Genomic DNA, 14,696 nt, shown 5'->3' with positions numbered 1-14,696 from the left:
ACATGGTTGGAGTCTCAGATTCAGAAACTTGAAAATCTTGCCGGGCGCATATGTGTACATGCTGAAAATTCCAACAGGTATTGGATTGAGCCAATATACAGTGTATTTTGCATGAGAAAAATTCATTTTGTATGCTGCAATGATATACAGTGAATGAATGTAAAATAAATTAAAAAAAAAAAGAATTGTGTCATAGCCAAACCCACCCAGGGGGTTATTTTTCTCCCTTTCTCCCTCTCTCTCTCTCTGTCTCTCTTTGTCTCTGATGAGTGCACACACTTTATCACAGAAGTGAAGAGACAAGGAAAAGAAGAAAGATATAAAAATGTAATTATCGTATTTTTTCTTTTTCACTTGGGACACAGAGCTGCCTCTTGTCTCTAATGTCTGTATCACTGACCAGTGGACAAAAGAAGAGAAATTCTAATGATATAGTCAAGGGAAAGAAGACCAAAAACTATTTTCTATGTATCTATTCCTTTGTTATAAATCATCTTACGGGAAGGGAACAGGTTAAGTCTCGTTGGTTTTCTTTAGTAATAAGAATAGCCAAGTCCTTACGTCCACAGATGGAAGAAACATCAGTGCATGATAAATGGTCACAAAGGTCCCCTGGCCTCCTCACAGCCCACCAAAGTTTCCTGGGAAGAAGATATAAAGGTAACGAGTGCTCAGTGTCACAGACCTAATAAATATAGAGAAGTAATCCTAAACGGAACATCTAAGTCCAGACGGGTGTTCTGGTCACTGTTTTGTATCCCATCCAGTTTATGATTTTCAGCAACAGAACAATAAAAGAGCTGACTCCCGGGATCCTGACGGAAGCTAGCTGAGAAAGAAAATGCTTAATTTTGAATGCATGTAATTGTGTGATGGTATAGACCTTCACCAACCGTGGTTTACTTAAATATGATGGAGGTAGCTGTGGTCCATTTAAAATTTATAGTAGTAATGCTACTGTTCATTTTCTTAGTATAGAAGTAATCATTAAACATGAAGAGAAATGTATTGTATCTCAAGAATTAAGATTCTCCAAGATAAAAATAAGTTTTCTATAATGTAATCATCAGTACAACATTTTTATGACAGAGATATCAATTCAGGAGATGCCTAACAATTTTTAAAAACAGGAAAATACACTGTGCCACACTATCGTTAACATTCTATACATTCTGTGTCACCCCATCACATAGATACACTGGGTTTTGTTTTCCAGATTTTTTCAGATTGAAGATTGAAAAACAGAGAATTTAAGAAACTTGCCTAAGGTCATTGAGTTAAAAAACTGACAGCAAATTTCAAATATTGTTCTAGAAAATGATAATACTTCTTTAGTAAGATTGTGGGAAGAGTTAAAGGGAGTATATAAAGTGTTTGGCAGGATGCCTAACCACTGCAAGAACCCAATAAAATATGTTATAACTTCATTATTGCTAGATTTCTGCATACGTAAGAACGTTGTTGAGGTCATCTTTATAAGTTACTGTTCAGATTTCAGGAGCTAGACAACAACTGTAGGAGAAGAAATGACCCACACACTTTAAAGAGCAAACCTCAATCATCTAAGGTGATGCTTTTGAAGTTCAAATCTCAGCCTAGCTCTCATTTCAGAGTTCTTAAAAATCATCGATAATCTTAAGTTCAAATACTCTTTTCCAGATGATAAACTGCAAGCAGCACTATTATTCAATGACCACAACACTGAATTTTACCACTGTGTGATTTAAATTAAAACAGTAAACATGCTGTAATTTACTGATTTTTTAAAAAGAACTTTTTATTAACTCACCAGCCTAAATTTTAAATCTCTTTTTTGAAAGAATGCGCCTTCTCTTCTAGATAATCCAGAGAAGGTTCTACATCCTGTGCGCACCTTTGATAGGGAAATGGCTGAAATGGGAGCAACCCCTGAGAATCGGAGGAACTATTTCAACTGAAGTGCCTTTATTGTCACAGGTCAGCCTATGTCACTGCAGAAGAGCTGTTACGGCTTCGGTCCCAATGAGAAAGCCTGTGGTGGTGTTAAGTGGAGTCGTGTCTCCTTTTTGTGTCTAACAGAAAGCTTGTAGCAGCAGGTGGTAGTTTTTAAGAATCTTCTTCAACACAGAAATGGATGATAATCAGAATTAGACCTAAAAACTCAAATGGTTGTCCAATTATACTTTACACAAACAATTTCCTTTTCTTCTTCTCCTTCTTCTTCTTCTTCTTCTTCTTCTTCTTCTTCTTCTTCTTCTTCTTCTTCTTCTTCTTCTTCTTCTTCTTCTTTTTCTCTTTTAATGCCAGAGTGCTTGTGTGAAAGAGAAAGAAATCAGCCCTCCCATCAGTGGTACCCTGTCACCCCACAAGCTGTTTTTCCAATCCCCACCCTGTTGATCCTAGGCCTCCATGCACACCACACCCGGCAGGCATGCTTTGTAAGTCACAGGGCCAGGATTTGAACCTTAGTCATCCCCATGGAAACTGGCTTCTCCTGGGCTATGGAACCAGCTCAATGCAGGGAGCATTTGGTGGTGATAGCAGCAGCCCTAGGAAAAACAGTTTTTACTTGGGATAAAAGATTTTGATTTTTTGCTGAGCCAGCTGGTGGCATACTGGTTAAGGCAAGTAAATCCCACATGGCTGATAGTACATTTTAAGTACTGGACTGACTGCTTGAAAAACATGCTGGGAACAGGTGCATGTATACCCAGAATCTCAACAGGACGAAGCAATGGAGGAGAAGGGATTGTGGCATGACCAAACCCTGTGTAGGTGCTTTCTCACTTTCTCCTCTCTCTGTTCCTCTCCAGAGAGTGCACACTCTCTGTGGCAAAATTACCCCCAAAAAAAGAAAGAAAAAAGATTTTTGTTCTCTTAATAATTGTCTAGGTAGACAAGACGATCTTAAGAATCAAATCTTTCCCTGGCAGGAGGTACAGTAACACTGGGTTTAAAGTTAATTCAGTATGTTTGTCCCAAATAGCAAAATCTTTGCAAAGATGAATCTCTCCTTCCTCAATAGCCCCTGCTGCTTGACCTGTACAGACTCTCCACTGCCAGTGAGACATTTTTGTCTCTCAGTGCCTATCCATGTTTTCCTCTGTATTGTTAAGGGGCTAAAAGAGGCTGCAAAACGTATTTTTGTAAGCCCTCAGGGACAAATCTTTCAGGACAGAGTCCCAGGAGTCAGCTTTCCCCATGGGAACACTAGCAAAAGCAAGAAAATAGCCATTGTCTCTATCCCTGTGTTGTCTGCACAGTGACTCTAACAGTGGCTTCAGCTGAATCTGCGGTAGTGTCCATAGCATCTGTGGAGAGTGGGCAGCTCAGTTCCCAGGAAGCAACAACAGTAACTGCAACAGAAGTGGCAGAGGCCATACCTATAGCAGGTGGGAGGCAAGGGGAACTTTCTAGATGCTAGCAAACACCCTCCCTTGTCAGAATATCTTTCCTTCTTCAGCACCTCCTTCCTTTAGCTTGCTGGTCCTGCCAAAGTCTCTGCCATCAATTCCTTGCTTTGAATTCCTGATGACTTGTCATCACTAGAGTGGTTTTGATATACCAGCTAAACTTTGACTCAAATGGTATTTGGAACAACAACAAACAGAAAGACTCAAAAATAAGCTTTCAAGGATTGGATTCAAGTGTTGTTAATCTCTTGTCATCTGATAGTTATGCCTTCATTGCCAGTGAATAATGGACTGTTTCTATTCCATGTCAGCAAATGCACAACTTCACATAAATGGCGTGGAACTAAAGGCAAGTCTGAGGCAGAAAGTGATTTGCTTGTTCTGGTGGGAGTGATGACCACATGGACTGTGGAATGGCCAGGCTACTTTGGATTACAATGGAGAATTCCAAAAATGTGCAGTCAGAAAAACTGACCCACCAGCAATATTTCGGTCTCCTGCCATCCTTTCTGGAGCCACCCAAGATGCAGAGGAAAAGGGCTGCTTCCTCATACTTACCTTACCATCCTTCATTATCATTCCCCTCTGGCAGACCCTAAAAAATCAAGGATTGATGAAAATAAAGTCTGTAGGCTTTCTACTTCCTTGAAAGGAAGAGATGTCGCAGCAGGTTGAAAGCAAAGCTAAGTGCCAATAGAGAACAACCAGCTCAGTGATTAAACTGCTAATGTGCTTTACAGTTGACCCCAAAGACATCTACAAACACCTTCTAGTTCAAAGTGAGAGAATTCTAAAAGAAGGAACAAAACAAAAAATTATCTTATTTCTGAGTGACATATCAGGCTCCACATAAATAAAGAGAAAGATAGAGATTCCAGAAATAAATTTAAAGAATAAGAAAGGAACCAAGAAATTTTCTGCGACACAAGGGAAGGAAAACATATGTGCAAGAGATGAGAAATAGCCTAGGTCTCCACAATATATACTATACAAAACAAGTAAATTTCAACTAGAATCTATAAAAGTCAAAGAAACACAAATAAATTTCAAATAATGTCTATAAAAGTCAAGGAAACATGGTTCCTATAAAAAGGCAAAATAATAGATTTAAGATTAAATGAAAGGGCAAGAGAAGGAGATGAAGAGGGAGCAGCCAGAAGGCAGTCCCAAATAGAAGTGAAGCTTGGGGGGATTACTAGGAACTGTTTAGATGCGACACAGGTCATAAAATGCTCATTAATCTTTTGATAGTAGTAAATAACTGAAATTATCCTGTTGATATCTAGGTTAATGTTGTGATGGAGAAAACTGAAAAAAAAAAAAATACAGGAAACAGTTTCTCAAAGTTACTGAGCCAAGTCTTTAGATGCTTGATTATTTTTGCTTTCCAGTAAGACCATTTTTTTTTTTTTTTTCAGTATGTTGGTCATTTTTTTAAAAAAGAGGAAAAACAGGGGCAGTATGAGGATGTGAATAAATTACATTTTGTAAATATGATTTTGCATATTCACATGTACTGCTTATTCTGGATTTCAACAAACTCCACACTATGGATTAACACTACTCTAGCAAGAGTTAGTATGATTTCTAAATCTTGATAAACATTATTTCTCTTTTCTTTCTACTCAAGTTTCAAATGGCAAGAGTACTGTCATAGTTTCTACATTTCCCTCATAATAGAATAAAATATCCATCGACTTTCTTTCTTTTTTTTATTTTATTTATCTTTTATAGAGGTTTTTGCTATAGGGTGCGTGCACTTGCCAGAAAGACAGAGGGAGACAGAGAGACAGAAAGCAAGAAATCACCCCCCCCCCACCACCACCCCCCCAGAACGCAAGAACGCCCCCCCCCCCGACCGCCACCACCCAACAGGGGGAATGGCCATGCTGCAATCCCTTCTCCTCCATTCTCTTCTAGGGATCTTGGGCACGCACACACACATGCCCAGCATGGGTTTAAACCACCAGGTTCGGGACTCGAATGGCGGTTGACTACATGGGAGACCAGCAACATAGCCATTACGCCAACTTCTGGTCCCATCGACTCTCTTTAAATACATCATTTTTCTTAATAAATGTGTTCAAACTATTTATATCATCAATAGCTACATTTGGATGACACAAAATGCATCTTGTTTTCAATGTATATCAAGAGCATACTAACCGATTCCTTAGCAAACATGAAGAATATCATCTAAAAATGCAGTTGATTGTTTCTTAAATAACCAAGGGACCAGCAGATGAAGTAATGGTCATATCACTGGACTCCCACAAAGTTGACTGAAATTCATCCTGGACCTGGTGATTTAAACTTCACGCCCTCACATCGGATGCGTGCCTAAGATCCCAAGAAGGGTAAGGGATTGCAAAGTGACCATCCCCCCAGGGGGTGATTTCTCTCCTTCTGTCTTTCTGTGTCTCTCTGTCTCTCCAGTGAGTGCACATGCCCTATAGAAAAAAATCTCTCTCAAAACCACACCAAATAAATAAATAAATAAATAAATAAATAAATAAATAACAGGCAAACATTTGACATAATAAAGTAGGTAGCCTCTCTCTCTCTTACTGTCAGAGGTTTTGGGAATTGCTAAATTTTGGGGAAAGTGAAAAGTAAAATGATCATGTTTTGTTTTTTGAAAATAAAATAATGTGAACATGTTGTAGTCTAGGATTCAGAGTTCTTCCAACGCGTGTATAAAAGTTTACGATGAAGTGTGATAGAACAAAAATGCCATGATAACTCAATGCCTGGTCCTGGGCTTGAGTTTTGTATAAAGATTTTAAGTATCGAGTTACTAAGAGTTTTTGTATCATACTTCATTTTTCCAAAAAATTGTAGCAGGGAGGCTTGACTGTGTCTCAGCAATAAAACACAAGGCTCTGTGAGGTAATCCTACATGGGAAGGTTCCTGGTTCAAGTCCAGAGACCTGTCTGAGTGTACTGGGCACACTCGTGAGCTTGATCTAGTGCTAGGTGAGGTTGGGGATCATTGTAGTGTCGAGACTCTGTTGGAGAGCTGTCTCTCTCTCGGTCTCTTTCTCTCCATCTGTCTCTGTCAAGGGGCAGCATTTCCCAAAGAAATAAATAAATAAACTTTAAAATAAAAACATCATGAATAGATACACAAATTAGAAGAGCTCTTTGACTCCTATTTTCAAATTTGAGAAAATTCTTATTCTAAATCATAATTGTTAAATAAATGTGCCCACGATTTATTATTGTATTCTGAACTAGTATTTGTGTATTAGACCTTTAAACAGAAAAGCTATCATTATATGAAGTATGACATGAAATATCTGGGTTTAGAGATTTGGGTGTATTTTCTGTAGTATATGTACCGGTAATTAGTTCTAACTCAGTATAATGTTCTCATAAGTAGGAAACAAATATTAGCAAATTCATTAATTAGTCATGCTTACACTTCTGTCATTTGGAATAATGTGTTTGTTTGGACTAAGGCCTTCTATTTATTAGATTCATTAGTGACTGTCGGTAAGAGACAATACTCTAGTATTTCACCAGGTTTTAAGAAATGCACAAGCATACACTTCTTAGCAGGGAAGAGTCTCCTTGTCTATTTCTGTAGAATATCAAGTAAGCATTTTATGAAATTATTAGGCCTGTTTCAGCTTCTTCTCTTTGGGAAACTTATCATACTACTTTCCCTCTGTCTTTTTATATTCTTATAGAACATACCATTGTATTAAAATGATTTGTTTACATTTCTACCTTCTTTAAATAAAATGTATGAGTCATTCTGCTCCTTAAAAACATTTTGATTTATTATTCAATGACTTTGAAAACTCACTGAGATACACTTTTTTAAAAACTTAAAAATAAATTATCTTAATAAATGTTTTGGGTATATAATATATACATGAAGTCATTGTTTTACATTCATTACTATAAAACATGTTATTTTGTATTATACAGCTAAACATGTATAAACATAAGGATTATTATCTTAAATGAGAATGTTTCCAAGTGCTAATAAAAAATATGAATATAAGTATAGTTTTACTTTAAGACTCAAGAAATATTTAAAACTGCTTATGTTACATTAATTTTAAAGATTTGCCACAAAATATCATCAACAAAATTGAAGAAGATCAGATAAAATAGTAAATAACCATGAGGTTTTTTTTTATTTTTTATTTTATTTACATAGGGCACATGAGCTTGCCAGAGACAGAGGAAAAGTAAAATGTTACACCCCAGAGTGGATGGTCATGCCACAATCCCTTCTTCTACATTCTCCTCTCAAATTTTTGGCATGCAAACACACAAACGCTCAGCGTGATTTTCAAGCCGCCATGTCCAGGACTCAAACTGTGATTGGCCTTGTGGGAATTAAGCTTTTAACCACCATGCCACCTACTGCCCAGACACTTGAATATTTTAAATTTTGATATTTTGTGTGGTCATTATTTGAAACATTACATAATCTCTCAATTTAGTAAAAATGTCCACTAAAAATATTTCTGCATTTTTATAATGAACTAGGGCAGCATTTCCCAGAGTGTTTCAGAAAATATGACTCTCTGGAATTTTTTTTTTAAATTACTACATGTTATATAGATAAAAGATAAACATGTGAAAATATGCTCAACAGCATAAGACATGAAGGACTGGCAAATTAAAACAAGGAGATACCACTGGACACCTATTAGAGTGGATGTAATCCAAATAACTCAACATTTCAATTGCAGGCAAGGCTGTGGAACCATAGGAATTCTCTTTCCTGCTCGTGGAAAATGTAAACTGGCCCAGCTACTTTGAAGGACCATCTGGCAATTTCTTACCATATAATCCAGCAATTCTACAACTAGGTAGTTATCCAACTAAACTGAGAACACAGGTCCACATTAAAACCTACATATAAACTCATATAGCAGCTTTATTTACCATCACTAAACACTAGAAGGTGCCAAGATATTCTTCCATAGGTGAATACACTTCATTACACCCATACAATGGAAGCTTATATAGCAAGAGAAAGAAATAAGCTCTCATATCATAAAAAGTCTAATGTTTAAATGTACGTTGCTGTGTGAAAGAAGCCATTCTTACAACTCTACATAAAATTTAACTCTAGTTGTATGACATTCTGAAAATGGTAATACTCGAGATAGTCAACATGAAGCCATCCAGCAAAACTGCAGCCATTTTGAAATTGAGAAAGACCTCTTCCCTAGCAAGAACAATCTGACCAAATGCTGAGTCATTGGCAGATCTGGTTGAAGACTGCTCAGATGAGGAACCAGAATAGTTATTTCTCATAAAACAGAATTAGGATCATTTCTTAAGGGAAAGCAATTGACTCTGATTGTAGTAAGGAATGGTTTGTATTTATACCTATAAATACTGAGAAAATGTTGAGTTTTTCTCAAGACAGTTTCATGGTCCTGGCTGATGCTTTCTCTGTAACCAGTTGCAAAAATAAACTCCCTTCTTTTCCGGTCTTTGCCTCTTGTTTCAGAACATAAGAAACTGCAGCCAGATTTAACTGGCCAGTAACAGGAGGCCTTATGAGCAGCAGCAATCCGTGGAAATGATCACTCCACATTACCTGCATCTGCTGGAACTAGGTTAGTTCCAGGGACCTTCCTGGACCTTGACACTGAGATCTGCCACTGAATTTAGCTGGAGTGAAAATGGAGGTCAGAGCGGATGTGCTCATTTTAAGTATGTGAAACTGATCCTCTGGGTCAAAGACCAGAAATTCCCGCTTAGGTTCTGCAGAAGGAACCGTGTGGGCACTATGGGAAGTGAAACCAGGCTCACTGGACCCTGAGGTCCATTTTTGTATTGGTGACTCTTTTGTAGTTGGTAATGTCCATGCTGTTTGAGTGGGTAGCATAAATTGTAGTTGGTAATGTCCATGTGTTTGAGTGGGTAGCATAAATTCTCAAGTTTGCCTTGGGAGAAACCCGATATGTTTGAATTTTAAGTATACATTAGTAATCTGTGGTCTTTTGTAGTCGGTGACATTTTAATTTGTGTCTTATGGGTTTGTGTGAGTGATACAAATGGGTAACATGAGTTCTTTCTTTAAAAGAGAATTATTTTATTTAATTTCACTTATTTTAATTTGGCCAGAGAAAGACAGAGTGAGAGAGAGAGAGAGGAGGAATGGAAGAAAGCAAGCTGCCAGGTCTGGGACTTGAATCATGGTTGGCCACATGGGAGTCTAGTGCCTTTAACTACCAAGCCACCTTCTAACGGCATGCACGTTTGCCAGAAAGACAGAGAAGAGAGAGACAGAGAGAAAGAAAGCAAGAAATCACCCCCTCCCCAGGGTGGATGGGCATGCTGCAATACCTTCTCCTCCATTCTCCTCTCAGGATCTTGGGCACACATGCACACATACGCACACCCAGCGTGAGTTTAAGCCACCGGGTTCAAACGGCAGTTGACTACATGGGAGTCCAGAGACATAGCCATTATGCTAACTGCTGTTCCCATGGCCCCACATAAGTTCTAAAGTTTACCCTGCTGGTCAGGGTACAGAGATAAAGGAGACAGAGGAAAAGATTGCACTCAGATGCTAGTGGATGCATTAAACCCTTCAGCTCCCATGCCAATGGAAGACAAAGTGCCAACTGAACTCTCTCCTGCTTAGGGCAGGCTACAGAGCCTCTGTCTCCCCTCAGAGAGGATGGAAATTACTTTTGGTCTGGGAAGATCTGAGCTCAGAGCAGGCCAATATCCCCCTTCTTAGAACCCAGTAGGGATGAATCAATAGGGAGCCCTGGCTGGATACTGTTTAGCTTACAGCTTTTCACTACTTCAGATTTACTCAAATGGAAGAATTCTAATCCTCCCTAACAAGAGGCTCCTTCGGGGATGGTAGAGCTATTTTCCACCTTCTTGCCACTCACCACCCTAACTATGCAGGCATTCAGGCTCTCATAAATATCTTACTCAGAGCTCATAAAAGGAGGCTATCACTAGATAAGGCAATAGAAGAAGCAGGGCGGGTTCATACTGAACACCCTAGGATACACCAGACCAGAAGGCACCGTTCCTTAAGCTAATCCAAACTGAGACCCTAACGGTGAGAATGGATAAAGAATGGCTAGACTAGAACATTACAGGAAGTGTATCTCAGGAGGAATAAAGTCGGTGTTCCCCAAATGTAAGAGCCTCAGTAAAAAAACAAGAATTACAACAGAAGCCCTCAGTGGACCCTCTGAATTTATGGAAAAAAATATCAAATTTATAGAAAGTACACAGACATTGACCCCACCCCCACCCCTGAGCTTCAGAAAATAGGAGAATGGTCAATATGACTTTTATTCATCAGAGTGTACCAGACATCTGAAATAAACCACAGAAAGTGGAGGGAGCAATAGGAATGAACACTTCGCCGCTGACAGACACTGCCTATGGGTGAATAGTGTAAAGGCTAACTGGAGAAGGGAAAGGATTGAAACAAGCAGTGAAATTTGTTTTCTACTGCAGTAGGGACTTCAAAAAAGGAGGAAAAATGGACGCAAGAAAAAAGCTGCAGAAGAAACAGTGTGCTTAGTCTCAGGAAACAGGGCACTGGAAGAGGGGGTGTCTCAAGCTTAGAGGGAAAACACCCCAGCAAATTTTCAGGTAGCTTGAGCTCTTAATGTTATGCTGAGTATTCATAAATTGTCTGAGAAATCTTTAAGTAAGGAATATTAGGTCAATTAATAGCATTGTTTTGATCTACATTGAAAAAAATGTGTTGGGAAAGCAAATGATTTTGGAGATTATAAGATGCATATTCATAAGCTGCTGGTATATGACAATTTAAGATTTCTTGCTTCTGGGAATTAAGGTTACCAAGAGCTAAAATTCTGGTTAATGTATGAAATTTGATCTAAATCAACTTATTTAAGATCATTTCCAAAACCAAACTTATATAAAAAGAACCCTACGTAGTAAAAATAGCAAGAAAAGATGTGGAAAATAAAAAGCTAGAAGTATAAAGATACATTTCTGTTTGGTAAATTTTGGGGCCTAGGAAAAATGGTTGGAATATCTTTAATGACTCAATAAAATATGGGGGGGAAGTATACAAAGCAAATACAGATAACAGAGACAGTGTGGGAGGAGAGTGGGAAATGGCAGAGAGTAAGAGATAAGGAATCAAGGATGGGGGGAAAAAAGCAAAACATACAGGAAACAAGAAATGGAAAATTATTTGTTGACAATAACATGTATGTTGATGTGCTTGATTGAGCCAATATACATGTACTCTGGATGGAAAATCTCACTTTGTATGCTGTAATGATGTACAGTGAATGAATGTAAATAAATAAATTTAATAAAAAAAATAAAATTAAAAATAAAAAAAATTAAACAGAAGGAAAAAAAAGTTTTGCATAAAAGTATTGATCTACCCTTAGTGGAAACAGCCATACTGCATGAGGTTTTCTTTACATCTTAATAACTTGCTTGAGAAACAGTGTTTGTGTTTATAGGGTTTTTATTATTTAGGAAAACTGAGCTTTAAAAGATTAAACCCTTCAACTGATAATATTCTGTATTAAAATATTTTGATTATTGGGATCAACAGCGTAATGGCTATGTTGCTGGACTCCTATGTAGTCGACTGTGGTTCAAGTCCCAGACTCAGTGGCTTAAATTCATGCTGGGTGCGTGTGCATGCGTGCCCAAGATTCCGAGAGGAGAATGGAGGAGAAGGGGTTGCAGCGTGGCCATCCTTCCTGAGGGATGATTTCTTGCTTTCTGTCTGTCTGTATTTCCGGTGAGCACACATGCCCTATAGCAAAAACCTTTCAAAAAATTATTTTTTTGATTTGGTTAAATAAGTAAATATTGTTTCTCAGTAATCTATGATCTGTGTTACTCAGATACTGTAAATTTTCCGACATCCTGGACAAGCTTCTCCAAGGTTATTATTATTTTTTTTAATCAGAGCCTTGTGTCCATCATTTAGACTATGAAAGAGGCATTGTATGTCCCCACTCAATCTATACCAATGTCGGCACTCTATGGCAGAAACGGAATGACTGAAAGGTATAAGAGCATGGAGAGCAATCATGACACGGAGACAGTGGGAGAGAAGGGTGGAAAGTGGGAGATGGAAGGAGAAGGAAGGAATCAAGGGGAAAAAGAAAGAAGAACAATATTTAAGGGACTCAAAACGGCAAGATTAATTTCTAAATTAAGTATTTTTGACCTAGGTTTATCTAATGTATCAATTTATAGAAGTAATATCAATTGATGAAGTGAAGTTTATACAAATATTGCCATGTGTTATTAAGACCATTTAAAATTTGGGGGCAGGTTTTGACAGCACTGATGTGATACAGTCAGTCAAATTCTGGTTATCTTTGACTGTTACGTGCAATAGAAATAGGGGAATTTTTGTCAGTTGCATCATATGTAATGAACTGCTATCCACTCAGCTGTATTAATCACAGTTATTTTAGGATTTTATTATCCATAGTTCAAAATTGATTCCTAAGAAAACGATTTTAAAAGTACTCTTGAATAGAAGTTCCTGACAAATTTAAGATCAATGGACTTCAGGTAACCTTGCTCTGAGAGCCACTCTTTTCAAGCTTATCTTGTTGCTCAACTCTGGCCAAAAAAGTGTTTTGACACTGACTCTTAATCTCTGGCCATTCCTCTTTGGTATGAGACAACCAGACCAGTAACCGGGACAGGCCCATCGTAGCTGCTGAGGAACATTTGAAGCATGACCACAAGATAAATGATTAAGGATGCTTACAAAGAGAGATCTTGGTTAAGAAGAGGAAAATGAAAGTTTTGAAATAGAGTCAGTGTATCAATTCTGACTAATCCTACCCAGAAAGGCCATGGAGAAGGTGTTTTCTCATGTTAGCATGCCTCATAAGAACTGTTATTTAGAGAACTCTGTCAGAAAAAAAATAAATAAATAAAAAACATTGGTAAGTATGTTTGAAAATTATGCCTCTGAGTTTGCCCTGCTTCAATCTTGGCCTCAGTTTCCTGAGAACTGATGAAAGACAAGAAGAGTACGGGGAAATAAAAACTGGGTTTTCTTGTAATTCCTGGAGCTACTTATGTAGGAATTAACAAGCAATTAAGTTTTTTGGCACCTCTACTGTTGTGGTGGAATTTTCCTGATCAAAGAATAATATTTACAACTTCTGGAAGGTCAGAGATTGTACCTGTGGATACTTCAGCGCAGAGGGCAGAACCAATCCCTCTGACACAGGGGCTGGCTCTCTCCCAGTGAGACTGGGCTAGCACACATACGCACTTTCAGTATGCATTCATGGTTATGGAAGACCATGGGGTCATCTACTAGAAACAAAGGCTGGTATGGACTGATAGCAAGTGTTCACTCACTTTTGAGAAGATGCATGAGTGTCAGTGTTCTGGGGAACAGTGGAAGCAATGGGAACTCAGCACTCAGTGGTCTCTGTTACTGAGGTAAGGAAAGAATGCATGTGGTAGCTGAGGTGAGGTATCATGCTGTGGTCCAAGGAAGAGCAGCCATAGGTGGATCTCTGCAAGATGAAGAGGGCGAAGTGCCCATGGCATAACGTGGTAAAGGGGAGTGGCAGAAGGGAGCCAAGAGACATGTGAAACAGACATGCGAGCAGCCACCTAAGTGGAACATCATAAGGGAACAAATATAAAATGATATAAAAGTTGAAATATCCAATATTCTTAGGGGAAGTCAGAAATATCCAAAATAAAAGAAACCTTAAAAGTGGGCCAGCAGGTGGCATGGTAGTTAAGGTGCTGGGTTCCACATGGCCAACTCCATGGTTCAAGAACTGGACCTGGTTGCCTGAGAAACACACCAGGTACATGTGTGTGAATGCCAAAATCCCAAGAGGAGAATGAAAGGAGAAAGATTATGGTGTGGCCTGTGGGTAGGGGTGTTGATTTCTCACTTTCCCTCTCTGTGCCTGTCTCTCTCTCTGTGTCTATCTATTGAGCACTTATGCCCTATAACAAAAGTCTAAAAATAATTTTAAAAAAGAAAGCTAGATGGGTTGCCTACACAACAAGCATGTGTGTGCGTGTGTGTGTGTTGGAAGTGGATATCACGCTGGTAAAATGCAGATCTAGAGGTTCATAAACCATCTCTAACATCAGGATCATTAGTACTGCAGACATTTGTTTTACAATAAAAAATTGACTTCCAATTAAAAATGTAATTATTTTCAAAATTAAAATATGTCAAACTGCTAAGCAGCTAGAATTTTCCTGACTTTTTTATATAACTCTTCTAGCCTCTTCTTTTTATGTGAGGATGTTTATGCTCCTAATTTTTCAGCTTATTAATTAATAATTTCCCTA

At 38.2% G+C, this 14,696-nt stretch overlaps 1 long non-coding RNA gene across 1 annotated transcript in view; it reads right to left on the bottom strand.

Annotated features, from left to right (window-relative positions):
- Window positions 1–3,954: 3,954 nt before the first annotated feature.
- Window positions 3,955–14,696, bottom strand: part of LOC114008079 (uncharacterized) — a 54,611-nt gene continuing 43,869 nt past the window's right edge. Inside the window, exon 3 of the long non-coding RNA XR_003549641.1 lies at window positions 3,955–3,987. This is a non-coding gene — a long non-coding RNA (uncharacterized LOC114008079). The remainder of the gene's footprint in view (window positions 3,988–14,696) is intronic.

This window comes from Tupaia chinensis, unplaced genomic scaffold (genome assembly GCF_000334495.1).
Source record: "Tupaia chinensis unplaced genomic scaffold, TupChi_1.0 Scaffold000281_1, whole genome shotgun sequence".
In the NCBI taxonomy this organism is placed as follows: Eukaryota; Metazoa; Chordata; class Mammalia; order Scandentia; family Tupaiidae; genus Tupaia; species Tupaia belangeri.
This window is presented reverse-complemented; position numbering and strand designations above follow the sequence as displayed.